An 18,801-nucleotide genomic window follows, 5' to 3' on the forward strand; every position below is an offset into this window, starting at 1 on the left:
TGAGGGCTCTCTCCAGCAACGTTCACCTTCCCCACGCAGGCTCCCCAATAACTGCCCCAGCACGGTGAAGGGAATGGCTACACGAGCACTTGCCAGCTTTTCTGAGGCCGGGCTCTGCTTGCTCCTGCAGTTTCCCCCCAGCACTTGTTTCAAAATAACTCGCTTCCTCTCTCCCCTCCCGCGTTTCAGTCCTTGCTGGGATGGGGCAGAGGTCTTGGGCTTCTGGGGCGTTTGGCAGCTATTGCAATTCCTCAGCTGGTAAAGTAATTTGTAAAGGGAAGAATAAATCCTTTGTGCCTGTAGGGACAGGCCTGATGTCTGTAGGGGAAAGGAGGGTAATAACCCCCCTTTGCAGCTAAAAAAATCACAACATGCTTTATATCATAAAGTAGGAGTGTGAGGTACTGAATTCCTTCAGAAGCTATGGAGATATTAAGAGGAAAACTGTATCCTTAGGAGTGATCAGAGCTTTCTTACATGACCCATCTCTTCCTTTAGCACAAAGGGTGAGACTGTATCCCGTGGCATCCATGTCCCCTTTGCTCTGGTAAGGCCAAGGTTCCCCTCAGTGTTTGGGTGCACATTAGCACTGTGCTTTCCAGTTTTTTGTGCAATAACTTTGTGTAGCTCATTGTGCTGGTTCCCTTCTTGCATTCCCCCTGTCCCCCTCACACCCTTTCAAACCACTTTATGGCCACCTTCAAAATGTCTTCCAACTCTTTCTGGGTTTTGTTGTTGTTGTAGCCATAATTTTCTCTTTCCCCATTCTCATTCTTGTCCTTTTTTAATGCTGCTCTTCTCCCTGTGCCTTCTGTTCTTCCGCAGACTTTTTCCTAAGCTCCATGGGCCTTTCTTACTTCTGTTTTCTCACCCTCTCTCTTTTCCCTGTTACTCTCTTGCTGTTTGTCTAATGTTCCCTAAATCAACTTCACTTTCTCCCAGCCCTAAGCCTCCCTCTTTGTTTTCACAGTGAAAAACAGGATGAGTCTCATGGACTAAGTTGTAGTGAGCTACGGGAAAGGCGTGTGTGAGAGGGAGAAGTAAGAAAACACCATTGCTGTCCTCTTGCCACTTCCTAGCAGATGACCTTCTTCCCCATCTCCATTCCCTGTCCCTGTGTAGGTTTGGCTCTGTGTGGCTTCCCTGGGTCCTCTCTATATAGCACACAGCACTCTGCTGCTGCTCACAGGGAAGGCAGGTGTGAGGAAGCAGCCTTTCCTCAGGGCCCTTCCAGCGTCACAGGCCACTGACCCCCTCTGAGGAGTGGTGAGCGGTGAGAAAAGTGGGGAGAGACCAAAAACGTGGCCGCCAAAGGTGGCTCTGCTAGCAAAAACTGAAGGCGGGCTTAACAACCATGTGTCTGGAGACCATTTCTTCAGCTTCTCGGAAAACCTTGTCCAAAAATTTTTTCCCTGTTGAGAAGCGTGATGACACTTTATTCGGAGCTCAAGGAAAAACAATTGCATGTGAACACTTAAACAGGGCTACAGCTTAGGCCCTCTCTCCACACTGCTATAAATCACCAAACGCTTTGCCTGAGTGAAGATGGTGGAACAAATTGTTCAGCTCAGTTCAGTGCCCCCCCTAGACCTTGAGTGTGCGTGTTCAGCGCTGCTCACTTACCCCAGGAACACAAGTGTGGGGCCAGAGCCCTCCATCAACGCAGCAGCGGATGTGAGTGACTCCTGGGACTCCAGTGAGATGCTGCGTTCAAGGAAGGTGGCCGGGTTTTCCCCGAACACCTCACAGCCAAAGGGAAATAAAGGCTACCCACTGGTGTTTTCTCATGGCATGCGGTGACATTGGGATATACGAACTCTGACCTTACCTCCCCCGCACTAACAGCCAGAAACGGATGGTGCTGCATCACGCGTCTCCTTCCTCTATTGCCAAATTCGAGAGATAAGCATGTGCTGTAACTCAGTAGATAGCACAGGCAGAAAGCTGGTATGGGAGCCGCTCTCTTTTGAGTAAAGTGCCTGTCTCTGTAAGGAAAGGAAAAAAGCGTGTTAGATGCTTTCTGTTGTTTGTTATCGTAGGGATCTGCAAGCGCTGAGGGAATTTTGGAGTGCTCGTGGCCCTAGCTTTTCCTCATAAGGCAAAGATGAAGGATGTTGACTTACCACAAACACAAGGAGATGATTATCAGATGGAAAGTGGGGGTATGTAGTCTGTTTAGGAAATATTTCTTAATGACAGAAGTTGCATTCAGGACTATATTTGAGAGATGCAACGGAAAGTGCACCCTGCTCTATTTCACAGCTGCGATCCCCAGGACGCAGGAAGCACGCAGAAATGCTGGCGCTCTCCCATCCCTAGGCTGTTCCAGCACTGCAGATAACCAGCGACATAAAATGATACTATGTGGGAGGTCTGTTTACCATAATGTGGAGACCATGGTGAAGCACTTTGCTCATTTCGCTGGAGGCACAAGTGTTTTGGAAAGTCCTGCCGCCAACATCTTCCACCTTCCCAAATGGACAATGTCCTTTCTTAACACCAAGACTTTTATTTTAATGAAATTATCTGTTTTTCTGTTAAAGCTGTGTTTTGGGGCATTACGGAAGTCTCTTTTTTCATCTTTTTTTTTTTTTTTTCCTGCTGACCTCAACTCTGTAGGAAATAAATTCCCATCTGCAAGTGAAGCCATCTGAAAAACAGATTGAAGGCTGACACTTGGTTTACTCAGGGCAAAAGTTCTTTATGGTTTAAAGGTGTCGTTTTTCCCCTTTGCTGGGAAATGGTGTCCTTACAAAAACAGACTGGAAGCACTAGTATTTAGCATTTATGAAAACACATTAACTGTTCAGTTGGTGGGTTGGACACTGATTTTACGTAAATCAGTATAGCAGCTAAGACTACCAGTAGAGACTCCACCGCAGACTGGTGGTCGTAATACTCTTAAACCCCTTGAAGACATTATCTGCCTCTATATAGAGACCATTATGGACATTATTGATTTTTTTCCTTGTGTACGGTAATATTATACGATCCTGAACTAGACATAGAGCTAGAAAGTCAAAATATCTCAATGCGCTGAGGGAGAACTTTTCTCCTTATTTTAAAAAATGATAATTTCAGTGTCCTGGGGACCTACTAACACATAAATAAGTAATAATTCAGGATCAGTGAGAATTCAGCTATTGCTCAATTGATTACGGTCTAAGTTGCTTTTTCTGTGTCAGTATTTCTTCCACATTCATTTGAGGGGTTTCTAGGCCAACCTTGCTCTCTGTCAAGAAATGTAGAGCAGCACCTCTCATCTGGGCTGAAATTCAGCCCACGCTGAAGCCCAGCGCTGAGCTGATACTCCATTTAAGCGTTAGGAATTTGGTAACGCTTGGACTCTGTGCAGGATGTTTTTGTTACAAATAAAGACAAAATGTGTCTGATTTCTGGGAATACAAACCAGGAACCACAAATTAGCCTTTCACACACACCTTTACAATCGCTCATCCATTTTTTTTTTTTTTGGTTTGTTTTAAATGAAATTTTGCAGGTCACTGTATGTGAACAAAAGCTTTTTTATATTTGCAAATTACCATCAGAGGAGACAGCAATATCTATTATTAAGGTGGCCCAGTGCTTCCTCTTATAAGAAGACTTTCAGATGTTTACAACTTTGCTAGACTTTGTTTGGACTCGAATATAAATGCCTCGGGCTGATCTATAAAGATGAAAAGAAAAGAATATCCTTCGGAAAGTGTCATCCTAAAAGACTTGGCCCCTTTTTCTAAAGAAAATGCCTTGGTTTTTGACTGTGTAACAAAATCTGTTACTGTTTCCTTGAACAGCTTCTGCACTGTGTGCCTGGAGGAAGGCAGACGAAATCTGGCAGGGTGTGTCGGGAATGCGCCTGGCGTTGCTTCCCTGAAAAGCTCAGTTTGCCCAAGATTTGAGCAGTTGGAAGATGGTGATTTGCACATGCCAAGCAACTGTATCTGGAACTTTCTTTGTAAGTTAGCAGTGGTAAAATTTAGCTGAGCCGGCTGCTGCTGTTGTGCAGCCTGCGAAAATGCCAGCTCCACTGAGCAGGGAGGGCACAGGCTTCCCCCAGGACGGTGGGGGGAGCTCCCCAGTCACTGGGAGGGAATGCAAGGATATTGTGTAGGTGGGGTAGAGGATTCTGCAGCAAGTCAGCCCCAAAATTGTTAAGTTTGATTGCAGAGCTATACTGTTTCTGTACCTGAGCAGTACCAATCACAGCTAGCTCAAGTGTCTCTGCTCTGTGCAATATAAATACTCATTACATCCCTGTTTTCCCTGGGCAAAATATGGATGAGATCAGACATCTAAGAACAGTTTTGGGGTTAGACAGGGGAGCACATCAGCTGACAGAAAGCGGGGCACCACGGTGATGTTGCTGGAAAGGCAAGAGATGAGGAAATGTAGCTCTTTCTGGGGTTCACCAGCAGTTAAACTTTATATGCTTTGAGGTGCCTCAGGTGGCAGCTAGGCACACAACTTCTGTAAGCTTCAAAGTGCTTGACATTGCAACCTTAATAATATTCTTCTAATAGTGTGGTTTTTTTGCTTCATGCCAGCATTACATATTTCAACCTCTCTGATGAGATCTAAATGAATGGCATTCCTATGGCTTTACACAAGAGTAGCAGAGATCACGCTCAAGCCCTCAGTTTGTTATTACAGTATTAAGGTTTTAAAAGACCCTGTCAATTACAGTGGAATAAAATTAACAGGATTCTCATTTTTTATGCTTCTAAGTGTATGTAAGCTTCCTTTGGCAAGGATTTAATCATCTGGTGTGTTTATACGGTACCTTGGCTAATGAGAGCTGGTTAGAGCTATGGGACATTATTATGATGTTAATAATAAATACAGCAGGTATCTGTGGTCAAAACAAAATTTCGCTTTTTTCCTGAGTCCTGCACAGCCAGGTACAGTGTGTAGCTTGACTTACATAATGTGTGTGTTGCTATATTCCAGAATGAAAGTTCTTATCTGCGTCCTTGGATTGCTGAGTCTTATTACAGTGTTCAATGAGCTTATTCCTGTCAGTAAAGTTATACACATGCTTAACTACTGGCCAAAACAGACACTGGGGCATTCTTTTGGCTGTGAAAACATATTGGACACTGCAGGCTGCATAATAATTGATAATATGGACAAATGATTGAAGAAGCCAGGAATTCTTGGACAGGGCAATTTCTCACATTACTAGAATTTTCTGAATTAACTAATGAGCTAAATGCCCTTGTGTTTTGGCTACTCAGCATAAGGGAGGATGAAGCAGTTTGTTTGGGAAGTACAGAGCCCTCACACCCTGGACACCTGGTCACACAGAGGAGCATCAAACAGGGAACTTAGCCAACTCAGTCCTAAGTCATGAGCCACTTAAAAGTCCATCTTACTCTTTTCCTTTTGAGAGCATCACAGACAGGACTCATAGTTCGTGTTGTTGAGACACTATAAATGGAGTCCCTGAAATAAAGCTGAAGTAATACAGTGATGAATCAGGCCCAGGAGCTATGCGTGTGAGTGCCTTTATTTGGGGAAAAAAAGGAAAAACAGACTTTCTAATGTATTCTTGTAAATGTGAGTTACTGTTATTCAAGAAACACAGAAAGGAACATGTATTGTTCCAAAGTGAACGTCAAATGATTCTGCTCTTTGCACCTTCTAACTGTGGTGGTTATGATGATTGATTCATTCCCTGTAGAAGTTTCTAGCTGCTTTTGTATCTTAGGTGCCTGCCTAGAAGTCACAGTCATTGTCAGGCAGGTCTTTGATGTGTTGGTAAGCACAGACCTGGCTAAAGACAGTGTCTTTGCCTCCTTCAGATGCAGTATCATAGAGTTTAATAAATGCCCTTTTATACAAAGATGGTAGGAAGCAGACATGGGTTATGGCCCAAGACAAGGAGTGCATGACAAAGCTTGAGCAGTGCTAAACTGCTTGGTCTGTGCGTGCAAGAGCAAGAATATGATGGGCAAGCTGTTGTTTGTACAGAAAAGAAAAAAGTTACCAGACTACAAGGGAAACAGTCATGGTCATCACATTGAGACGGAGCAGACAGCAAGGGTGCAGGGTACAGGCAATCAGATGATCAGATGCCTCTGAAAAGGCAGTCTATTCCCTTCCTCCTTCTTCTCAGTTTTCAGCTGTGTCCTCTTCTTTCCTCCTTTGCTGCCAAAAGCGCTTGCCTGTCTGCAAAATTTACCGCTATTTCTTCTGGTGATCTAGCCCTCATGTAGCACACCATGAGGTCAGAAAAACATCACAGTGCTATGCTGGGAATCAGAGGATGCAATTAGTGGCAACAGAGAGATGGCCAGAACTGAATCTTTTACTTTGAGCTGAGATTGAGTTAGCTATAAAATCCAACTATCCAACTATGCCCGAGTGTCTGGGCATAGGATTAATTGGAAAGACAGGCTGGGGGGGTATCTGGGCAAGGAAACTGCCTCCTGATGGAAACGTCTGTTGGGTTCATGGAAAAAATCTTCAAGAATTAAAATCGAATTGTACCAGAAGGCACACTAGACTCACACACTTGGTTTCTTTCCTAAAGGAAACAAGTCTGCAAGATCCCCAGACTGGCTTACTATCTATACAACAGGGTAACAACCATGTCCAAAACTACACATTCCTCAAGGAAGAAGGCTTTTATTTTTATGATTTTCTCTCTAATTTTTCTTCCCAGTTTGAACAGACCTTTTTGTAACAGCCATGCATGCTTATAAATCATACTCTAAAATCAAAAGCTGTCCTAATTGAAGAAGTATTGTGTGGTGTTTTGATGGGCAGTTTTCACTGACAGCCGCAAAATGCCATTTTGAAGAGTTAAAACAGAAAAGAGTATGAATGGAGGCATTTGAATTAGGAGACAGTTTTGCATTTCAGTCTGAGGTATCTGACTAAAGACCAATTTGTTATATTCACACGTATACAGAGTTGCTTGACAGTGCAGTTACACTACGTAGTTTAACCTGGGAGGCATTTAAACCAGAGAGAAGTTAACTAGGTTTTGTGTTGCCGCTAGTGCAGCAGAGAGCAGTTAAGCAGTTACTTCTAATCTGATCCTTGAAGAAACATATTCCAATGTTTGTTGCACCATGGACACTGCTCCTGTAATAGGTTTCAGAAAAGAAGGCACCCTTCACTTTGGTGGATTTCAGCATTGTTGTTGTGCCATCTATCCAGGATAATTCACATGGCCATAATTAACACAAAAATCCACTTGTCATTTTCTATCTTCTCTGTCAGAAGAATGCTTCAAAAGAAAAAAAAAACTCTTTGTGTCCATGATTAGTCATCACCACTAATTTATTTTACTCTGATATAATTAAAAGAAGATATATTCGAAACCTACCCATCACAAAAGAAAGCTATGACTGATGAGACCTGTTTCATTTAGCTCATGTATGGAGAAAGTTTACATGTTCATGAAGGTAATGCCAGTCTGAGGTTCCTAAAACCCATGGGAAATGCCAACAAAATGACAAGGAACTAAAGAAGACTGGCTATTTCCTTTTTTTTTTCAGAGACACTGGAAACCCCTTCTGTCCACAGCCTGGGGAGAGTGCTCTAGGATGCCACCTCCTTGGGAAGAAGATGGGGACTGGAGACGTCTATCCCTGTGTTCTCAAGTGTATCACCACAGAGCTGTTCATGCTAACATTAGGCTTGTACAAAGCACTTTTTCTGCCATGATGATACTGGTACCAGCTACTCTGGGAGCCTTCAACTTTGCAGAGGACCCACGAGAGGATCCTTCTGACAACTCAGCTTGGAAGCAGAAAGCCGTATCTGCTTTACAGTGCTTGGCTTAATCCAGCTGGCAATTGCAGCATCTTTGCCCTGAGAATTGAACTGTGACGTGATTCCACTGCTGTGCTAATTGCCATCACATATTGAGGATTTCCAAAGATACCCCTTGCCTGTGTCAGCTGAAGCATTTCTGTCCATTTCCCAAAAGCGAGGGAGGCGGCCAGGGTGCTGTGGCAGAGCCCAGTGGGACCTGGCATGGGAAATAGCTGGCCTCAACATTTCCACTCTTCTGCTCCCATATAGGGACTCAAAATCCACTGGCAGCAGCAGGCAAAGGTCTGCTCACAGCGGCGGGGGAGAACAAAGTGCCGCCGATCCTGTTGGAGCTGTCAGCTTTGATACCAGCGAGGGGGTAGCGGCATATTTGTTATCCTTGACGGCAGCGAGCGGAATTAATTTTGGAGCAACTCCACGCTGTGGAATGAGGGCTGCCCTGCTCTGTGATGGATTTCCAGGCAAAATCTGTGATCTTATTTTGAATGTTCAAAGATTTTCAGTGCTTGGGCTCTAATCCCTTGAAAAACTGGAGTCTCTCCTTGACCTATGCTATGTGCAAGCAGTGGAGGCACAAAACCCAGCCTTGTGTTAAATCTAGGACACTGCATGGACACCACTCTTCTGAAGCACGTTTCCTCCACTGTATATGTGAGTCTGGGCTGGTTTATCCTTCTGGCCACCCAGCAAGTCCCATTTGTCCTCAGGAGCAGAAACCTCTCCATTTCTAATGAATTTTGCACTGGGGCTTTTGGGAGAGAGAGAGAGAGAGAGAAGATATTTAAGAAATAGCTTCTTTAATTTAGTAAATCAAGCAGCTTTAGGAAACAGGGCGGCCCAAACACAAGGTGACATAAAAAATTAGATCTTTTACTTTTGTCTTACTGAATAAAAAGGCTAAAATTAATTCCCAAATGAAAGTAAGTCAATAGATCCTTTATTGCTAACTATGCTTTCACCTTTTGAAAGAAATTCTCTAGCCTTCCCTTCACATTTTACATTCAGCTAGTTTCCAGAGCAGAAGCAGTCAATTCTGCATTATCTCAGTAGGACAGTTTTAATTTTAACACTATCTGCCCTGATCTCTCTTTGTCCAGTTAACATTTCCTTGACCTAGAGTTCAACCCCTTTTACAAAGTAACCTCAGGCTTTGATGGCAGTAATTCTACCTTCACCCCAACGGATTCTGAATACACAACCTCCAGGCCCAAAGGAGAAGATTAGCAGACTTTACCCTAATTACTTGTTATTGTGTAGTTGTTAAAAAAGATTTTTGGCTCCAGAAAATGAGGCTGTAGCCAGACAGAAGTTAGCCTGGGGTTCAAAAGTCTAGCAATCTTTGGCTCCACAGGCCTATAAAAGCAAAGTGTTGACTGAATGCAAACAGCCTGCATGGTGAGAGGCCCCCTCGGAGGGGGTGACAGCAGGCCATCCGTCACAGGAGGCAGCGGGGATCAGCGGAGTCCCTCTAATGACTCCTCGCTGGCCTGTTAATGGATAGCTCCATTTGATTCCTCTGTTGGTGGGAATGCCAGGCTTTGCTATGGCTGCAACACGCAGACCCTTCGCAGGCATGCTCTGTTCTTGGGACCTTTGAAAGGATGAGCTATGTCTGATGCACGGCTGGAAAAAGTACCCCCGGTGCAGTAGGTGCCTGCAACATACTAACCCACCGCTTCTCTAGACACTCGTTTTAGGTTGGTGTAATGAGCACCTATCAACAATTAATGATGGTTGTTGCATGGGGGGAAGGATCAGGAGTGCCTTTGGTGAAGTGAGAAGCAGTCAGTCAACTCCTCACCTTCAAGCATTAAATGTCGTGAGAGGTCAAAAGGTTTTGCAAGGAATGCAAAGTTTGGAATATTTTTAATTAAGCTACATCCTTTGAAATTCTTTCAAGTCAGTCTTCAAACAAATCAGGTCTTAAATCAACACCCTTTAAAAGCACATACACCTCTGGTAAGTGCCTTCATGCAAGCTCTACTGGGTATCACAGAAAGCAGTTAATTTAATGTGAGTCATTAAAAATCTCCACTTATTTTTGTGTTCATTCACCATAGGATATATTAATATTCCTTTTCCCTGAATACCCAAATTCCTTATCCTACGTAAAGTTAGTGTGTTTGTATCTGAATGGTGTTACTATCTGAATTTACCAATGTCTTAAATATAAGGGTTACAAGGAGAGTTTAGAATATCAATGTTTTTGTTAACCTAAAACATGCCTGATTCTTTGTTTGTTTTTTATAACCTATTTTTATGAAATGCCTGTCTCTTAGAGAGTTACTGATTGGGGGATATTTTCATCATCCTATAAATAGACGCTGCAGTTGACATACAAATAACTGTACTCGTCACTGGAGTTTAAGGCCCTTTTGGAAAGTTTTACTTGCATGAAAAGATTCAGCAGCTGGCTAAGTCCCACAACAAATTACATAAACCAGTGAAATCAAACTTGACCCAAACATTTAAAACACATTAAATGCCATTAGAATGTAGTGGCTGGTTTGGTTTCCATCCTGGCTGTCATTTTCAGATCTGTACACTTTCTGTGTTATTTTTGTGACCGGCACACATGGGATTCAAAAGACTCTCTGCTAACAAAGACCTTTGATCCCTGGATTAACTCTTCTAACACTCTCCTTAAGCAACTAGGAAAATAAAATTATTACCTCATTATCTATTTTGAGAGAATACTTTAACCGGCCTCTGAGGAGAAGGGCTGGAGGGGCCGCCTGAGTCTCCCGAGTGAAAGCTGATGGCGAGGGGTGGCACCTATCAGTGTGAATAGTTCAAATTCCAGCCATAAGCCTGACATGAGCCCAACAAAGTCCTCCTGTTGGGAGCTCCGGCGTCTGCCCTGGCTTCTCAGGGGCTGTGTCTGTGCTACCAGGGCAGCTGCCCCAAGGGTGGTCTCTGACCCCAGGCCAAGTGGTGCAAGATGACTCCCGTCCATGTTGCTCAGGAGTAACTGCTCTTTTTAGGGCAGCATGTTTGGATTCAGGATAGTGCTTGGCCCTGGTCTCCTCTGGCCCCGTATGGCCCTAAGAGCTTATTATTAAGCGTTTGTGATTTACTAATTCAAAGTATGTATTGCCTGCTTGTGGCACGCCATGACAGCGCGCAGGGGATTTGAGGACACAAGGCCTATTGGAATAACATCAGACAACTGTCATGGGCTGACGGAGTTAAACCTCCTGCAGTCCAAGTCCATTTTGTCTGTCTGGAGTGGAGCCTGGAGCAAACTATTCTAACTGCGTCCAGGCTTCCTCTCCAAGGAAACTAGTCATTTCGCTTCAGAAGGGAGCCTGGGAGTGAGCGAGCATATATGCAGCATGAATGATGAGAGGATCAGATGCTGGCAGCAAACAGGAAGCTGAAGTCTGTGGCAGTGGAGACGTCTGTTGATCTTTGATGGAGGCCTGTTTCATCCATGGCAAGGGTTTTGTTTATGCTTGAAAATAACCCACATTTAGTACTTGATGCAGCCAACGTTTCCTTAGTTTAAACTCAGATACTCAGTTTGCAGCAGTGGAGCTACACAGCTTTATTGAAAGCTTAGCTGTAAGTCCCTTTTCACTCTAAACATGATTACTGCACAGGCGCAGCTACATGTGTCATCAAACATGGCCCAATCTGGAATGAAGACAGTATCTAATGAAATTGTAGCTTGGTTGTACTCTGAAAGCCTGCATTTTTGCCACTATACTTTGAGCTGGTTCAGTTTTAAATACGTCACATATCCTGTTTCATGAGAAGCAGAACAAGGAAGCCCAACTTCCTGTGGATTTTCATCTGACCTTCCCATGATAATCAGTTTCTTTCACAAGTCTGTAGGATTTCCCCAGTCCCCTCATGTCTGCTGCACATCCTCGCATTAATCCTTACTTACTCCTGTTTTCTCTAATTCCTCATTTTTTCTTCACCTCTTTTCACCCCCATGTCCCTTAATTACGGGGTGAGGTAGCACAGTACCGCAGATGCTGTGACCCTATACATGCTGATGAGAAAGCCAGAAGGTCTTACGGAGCTCATATTGAAACTTTTCTCTGTTTCTCTTTTCTCTAAGTTGCATTAGTTGCTTTCCTCTACCCACCTGTTGATTTTCACAAGGCTTGTAGGAACTCGTCTCCCATTGGAAATTCTCCCTTTTGTCTGCCATGATTGTCAGCAGCTGTCAGATTTAAAAGCTACCAGGGTAGGAGGCAAATGACAGACAAACTGAGATACAAATGGAAAGACATCACGAATAGAAAAGCTCAAGTTCCTCAGGAAATGAGGCTAAAGAGAAGGTGATGGTGAGATCACCTTGGAGCTCCGCCGGCAGCAAGCACAGAGAACACAGCTGCCAAGCAGGGCAAAGCTGTTCCTCAAAGCTGATTTCTGCTAGTTTTTCTCAAAACATAGTGTGACCAGAGTCACACACAAAAAGATCTTTCTCTGAATGTGATTTCTTTATGCTTTCTTGCCAGGTTGGTGTATTCACAAGGAATGTCCCTGCAGTGTCTGGGAGATACTCATACCACGATATCACCAACGCCAACAGGCTGAGTTCAAACAATTAAGGCAAGAGGCTTTTTGGGTATGTAACACATTATTTTACCACTTTAGCTTCATTTACACCTTCAATACATAAATCACCTAAGGCAAGTTTACTGAAGATAATGCATATAAGGCAAAACCATTTAGATACACATGGTGAAGATCTGTTCTCAGTTACATGCCTCTGAAGTTATCAGGGTCCAAAATCTGACACAGCGCATAGCCAGAGTAACAGCCTCCAGAGACCTTTTACATCTGCACTTTTGATAAGTAGTTTTGTGTGGACAAAGCTGACAATTCATGTTTGGTTTTGCCTTTGGGCTTCACAGCTAATGCATGTGACTGGACCAAGGGCTATATCCTGCAGAGGATTTTAATTCTAAAGCAGGAACAAAGTGTTTCTGAGGAGCCTAAACCTAAAATCATGATAGAAAATCCTGTTGGCAGAAAAAGCTGCAAACCTCAGTATATGCTTACCTCTTTAACCTGAAATTTTCCTGGTGCCTAGAGTTCTATGTCTGTGCTTTGTCACAGACATCTCTTTTGAGAAAAAGGACATGCAGGTCTCATCAGAGACTAGCAGTAGCTGTTGCGTCATTTAAATTCTTTGGGAAACACCTCATGCTCAGAGCATCTTTAATATATGCTGGTAGCATAAATCCCCTCAGAAAAGCATTGCTGGCCATTTTCTTTTGAAAAGCTAGGGATTTAGGAGTCCAGCTTTTGTGTAATGGCATATATTGTCTAGAAGATCTGGAGCCATTCTTAGCATGAGAGCTTTCAAACCTAACTTGCAGGAAGACCCACCTATTTTGTCAGGGATGCCACTGTTCAGCAGGGGGTCAGGACTGTAATGCTTTAGTAGCAGTCACTTTGCAGAGTTTTCCTATAAGGGACTAGGACCATGGACTTTCCTATAAGGGTCTACGACCTCTTTCTCACCAGGCTTTACCTCTTTGCTTCATAGTTTAGCAGAGGGACAGAAAAGTCTCCTCAGTTTCACACTGATCAATAACTGTCTGTCCATGTAACCTCACTTTACAGGGGAGATATGGCTCTAATCCTCTGCAGGCAAAAGAAAGATACTACAACCACTAGGCCACAATAGAAAAAGTTGGTTCCTTCTCTAGGGATGCCATGTAAGGAAAAAGTGCAGATTCACCCTGTCCAGAGGTGAGAATCTAGGGCTTTGGACCTCAAGGATATTGCAAGATCTTTCCTTGCAGGTGTCTCTCAGAGACCTTAGCTCTCAAAGAAAAAGTGATTTCAAACACAACCTTAATCTTGGTGTTTCTTATTGATTAACTCTAAATGACTGCTCCAGTAAGCGGGCTGTTTAAATTACCTGAGGTGTGTAACTCTAACAACTCATACTGGATATTCAGGTGTTTGACAGAATCCTGTCTCTATAAATAAAGCAATGTGAATATAACTTTATCCTGTGTTTCTCATAGGTGCTTAAGCCTGAAAAGAGAACATAAGCCAAAATTTGAGAAGCCACGGAGAGTATCTATCTCACTGGAAAAACTTCTTGGTGGCTTCTAGAGGGCAAGTAGGCAAAGCAGATAACTCAAAAACTTAGTCAGACCATTCACTCTATAAATCAACGCAGCCCAAATCACTCATCAGAGAGGAACATGAGGTCTATAAACAACAGCTCCTTGCCACGGACAAGTTAAATCAATGATAAAGATCTGAAACACATAGTGCGTCAGAGGTTTCCTTCTTTAAGCTCTCTTGTGTATTTGCCTGTCTCTGTTCTTACATGGCCCCTTTTACAACAGAAACAGAATGCCTTTTTTTGCAGGACAGCACAACCCTTTATTCAGAGAGCCAAAATTAACGGGCTTGAGTGCCAAGAGTCCTTCTGTAGCCACATCTCTTCTATGTTGTAGGAAGTATTGATGGCTTTTTGTTTGTCATTTCAGCTGCACAGACTAGAAATATATGTGGCTTCACTGTGTACTTTCTATTCCAGGCATGAATCCCATTGGCCTTTCACATGCAGGAGGCCCTGGTAACCTCAGCTGAAGTTTTCTAGGGTGAAAGAGAAGGGTTATTCAATGGCCAGAATGCTACTCCAGGCCTTAGGAGATCTTGCTCGTGATTTCTTCACAGTATTTCTATACTTTTTTTTCCCAGTGAGTCATATAGTCTCTCAGGTTTCCCATGTGTAAAACAAAGGTAACAGCACTTCACACAACACCGTGAAGGTTAGCCCACGACATTCCTTCTGCAAAAGGGAAGACTGCTAACGAAAGGAAACTATACAAAAATTACTGCTGGTATCTGAATCCTTCCAACAACACGAGACAGTTCTTGCTTTTACAATTAAGCCACACAGATGACTAGCAGAACTATAGATCTGAACAGAAACCTTGGCGATACCAAGAAGTGTTTATTGAAGAAACAGCTATCACTATAGTTTCTACCTGTGGAAAGCTTTTTTAACGATCATAGAAAATGATCCTAGGTTCAACTGCTGGCAGGAATAAGTCAAGAATCTGAATTACCTCCCTTCCCTCCTTTGGGAATACTTATACAACAGTCAGTGTGACGGACTACATTTATTAAGGTAAATATGGGGTGAAGGGGAAGGGAATTAAAAAAGAATTTGTTCCGTTTCTTCACTGCATTTCATACCATGTGGTCCTGCAGCAAGAGAAAATTTTCCGGCAAAGATTACAACCATCCTACCTCTGGCTCCCAGTCTGATTGCTAATCTGTTCTTGAACTTGCTGCAACCAGTCATCAGCCTCAAGGGCTGGTGGAAAAACTACAGCTGGGCCCCTGAATCACCCAGATTCACCTATCTACTCATCAAAAACACCCCAGGAGATTTTAAGTGAAGTGAAGGCTGAAACCAATGTACATAAAACTTTAGCCTGGAAGTGCAAATCTTTGTTATCTCAGATGGCCACATTACATTCTCTTCTTTACAAACTCATGAAGCTCCACTACAAAAGTATGGCCCCACACTTGCAGGAGAAAAGCTGTTCCAGGCCATAAACTTCTGATGGTTACAAAATTTTTCCAAATTTCTAGTCTATGTTCACCCATGGCCAGTTTATTCTCAGCCTTAATCATCCTGACATTGTCCTCTAGCTCTACTATTTTTCCTCTCTCCTCTGTTCTACCCCTGAGATGCAGCAAACGTGTTGCCTCACAGTTCTTGTTTTGCTAGACAAGTTAAGCACTTTCAGTTGCTTGTCATTACTTTGTTCACTATATTTTTTAATTTTGGAATCATCTTTCTTGAACACAAGTGATCAGAACTATATACAGAGGAGGTTTCACAATCACAATGACATTAGTAGTTTCTTTTTTCTCCTGGAAACAGGATTTATGGAGATTGCCTTCTTCACAGTCAGATCACATTGATAGATCATAATCTTCCTGTGAGAAACTGATGCTCAGTTATTTCTTCCTCCCATTTATTTCAAACCAGTGTGTTCTAGTAAAAAATCTTATTAGTAATTGAAAGACTTTGCGATCATAATCATAGAATCATTTAGTTTGGAAAGGAACTTTAAGACCACTGAGCCCAACATAATGTTGCATTTTATGCCATTTCCATTACTCCAGACCGCAAAGTTGCCCAGTTCTTCATTTAAAACAGCCTGCTCCCTCACTGTGATGACAAATACTTTCAAGTAAGAATTGTCACCAGCTTTCAATAGCTCACTTTTATTTCCAATAGAAATGTGCCAAATTCTTTGATGACAGTATTGAACAATACTCTCTGATCTTTAGAAAATGCTTTGCTAGTCTTCCTCTAGCTGGAGGTTCTCCTTTCAACATTATCCATTGCCTTCTCTTCATTATTTGCAGTAAACCTCTGTGTTGAATTAATAATTTCCCTCCTCAAATGATTTATCCATCTTTTGTTTATCTTGAAATACGGTTATCACAGAAAGACATCTGGATAACCTGGCATGGTAATAAACACATTGTACTTTACTTGCTTTCTTCATTGTTTTCCACATCTCTAACTAATATTTCTTCAAAATGTTATCTAGATACTATTACTGATTTAAGAAAAAACACAAGAAGTGTTGGTATTTCGTTCTGGACAAAGGTGGATTTTCTGGAAGTTGGAATCTGTTTTTAACTCTCTAAGCTGGGAGGCAGTACAAAACAGCGAGGCAACCTTTTTCCTGCATTGATTTCCCCATATCTACTCTAATTGGGAGACGTTATTTTATGATCTATGTAAACGTCACCTTTAGAAAAATATTTCTTTCAAAAGGAACACTTCCTTAAAAAAAAAGGACAGTAGTCTCTTCAGGTGTAATAATTACACACTACTAAAAAGATCTCAGAATATGATACCTTGTTTATTTTCTGCTCTGATCCAGTGTGTCTCAGTGACACTTATTTTAGGTACTTATCATTAAGAATTTATGGGGTGTTCTTTTCAAGAGCCCTGATGGCAGTGACTAAATGAGATATTTGTCTAGATATTGGTGCTCACATTAGCACTCATAATGCATTCTACTGCATTACTCGATGGGGCCATGAATTACAGGAAACAAACTCCCAATTTCTGGATGGCTCCTTTACAAAATAGTTGTAAAATCCATCCCTAGCAGAGCTTTGCAGATAACTAAACAATGATCTGCTAATTGATCCTTAGGGATCACTTTAGTTCCCACTGAAATTAATGGGAAGGTTCCCATCTATTTTGCTGAGAGCTGGGTCATGCCCCTTGTGGGAAAGGAGATTACATCATGTATATTAATGGGAATTGATAGCAACTAAAACTAAACTTATAGACTTAAAAAAGTCTATAAGAAATGCTTATGCAAAAAACCCGTGTAATACACCTTGCTTCAGAAGCACTGCATTTGATTGAAGTGTGTGGTAACAGCCTCATCACCTAGGGAGAAATTGGTTTAACTAGAGAAAGATCTTATTATGAAGTTTCTAATTTCCCTGTTTAGCAATCACAAAGTGGGTGTTCTGAGAATCAAACAAACAAAATTTGCATGTATTAAATATTATCCACTGGCTGAATGTTGTGTGTAAGCAAGGATGAAGATTCTTTCTTCACCATCACACCAGGACCTTGAGCTGCTCCAGTTCAAATTAAGGAGCCAAATCTGCATGGTAAGAGTCTGCGATACGTTTGACTTCTGGGCTTTGTCACAAAGAGGGATTTGTACCACTCATTCACCAGAAAGTTAAACAATCTAATCAGAAGTTTGTAGAGCTGTTCAGTTTGCATAAGCCCGCTGAAATTTAAAGTAAACATTACGTATGTGGAAAGCAGCAGCAAGTAGAATACTCTTTAGAATCCAGCTGTCTGTTTACTGCCCAGCTTATAATGAAGCTGTTTGTTTTTAGCTTGGATGTCACTTGTTTTCTCAGCTACTCAGTTAATATTGTATACATGTGATAAAACCATTAACATAAAGGTGTTTTTTATGTCTTTGGTGTTTCTATGTTTAGACACATCTCTATTTGTGGTCATTCTCTCCTTCTTGAGAAATAATTGAGATGAACGACCGTAATAAGCCAGGTACTATGAAGTTTGGAAAGGCATGAAGATCAGGGACCCGTTGTTCTGGCTGGGTGAGCAGATGATGGGCAGAGGCAAATATGTGATAATCAATAGAAGGTGCAAATATTTGATTTCAGATGAACCAAATGATGAAGACAGAAATACAGATTCTTTTACCTTATTTATACTCTTCATAAACTATAAAAATAATTTATCCCACGTGGGAGATTTCATCTGGATTTGGCACTCACACAAGACCATGTGTGCCAACAAAATTCCACACCAGATATCCTTGTAGAATGTAAGCCTTTGGGGAGGCTGTGGGTCGTTATCAGGTGTATTTACACACAATGTGTAACTTCTGACTCAGAGAGCTCGTTTTACAACTTTGCTGAGAACATATGGGGAGTGCCTGGGTGTGGGATTGCCCTTCTGTCAAGAAAACAACCAAAACAAAATTTATAGCAAGCAGTGTTCTGAGCAGGTATCCTGTGTGAATGAATATCCTGTATGGGCTGCAGGCCAGTTATGTCCTCTGCTTGTTTGAGAAGGCGCTGTGGTTCAACGTATGCATGCACTTATTTTGCATCTCTACAAACAGAAAGTGGAAGTCCAACCTAGTTGACCTAGTTTGGTAGGTAGTTCACTAGTTTGATAAATCTGGCCAATGAATTTTTTTCACAGACATATGCGTATCTGCTTGGTGAAATTCCACCTGACCTCTCACTGCTGGTTGCATCTGGTCACAAGTCAGGCTGGCAGGCTTTGGAGCAAAGCTGCTGTTTCTGAGGCTGCTTGGACCTTCAATGGACCAAACTGAAAGAAACAACGTAAGGGACTTAAATGGTCCTGATGGTGTCTGCCAGAGACACCCAGTGCAGACCTCTCTGTGCATCCTAACAATGCTCATGAAAGCTGCAGCATCAACATCCACACACTGCAGGAGGGCAGGGTGGCTGGGTTAATCTGGC

Source organism: Numenius arquata, chromosome 2, assembly GCF_964106895.1.
Source record: "Numenius arquata chromosome 2, bNumArq3.hap1.1, whole genome shotgun sequence".
Taxonomy (NCBI): domain Eukaryota; kingdom Metazoa; phylum Chordata; class Aves; order Charadriiformes; family Scolopacidae; genus Numenius; species Numenius arquata.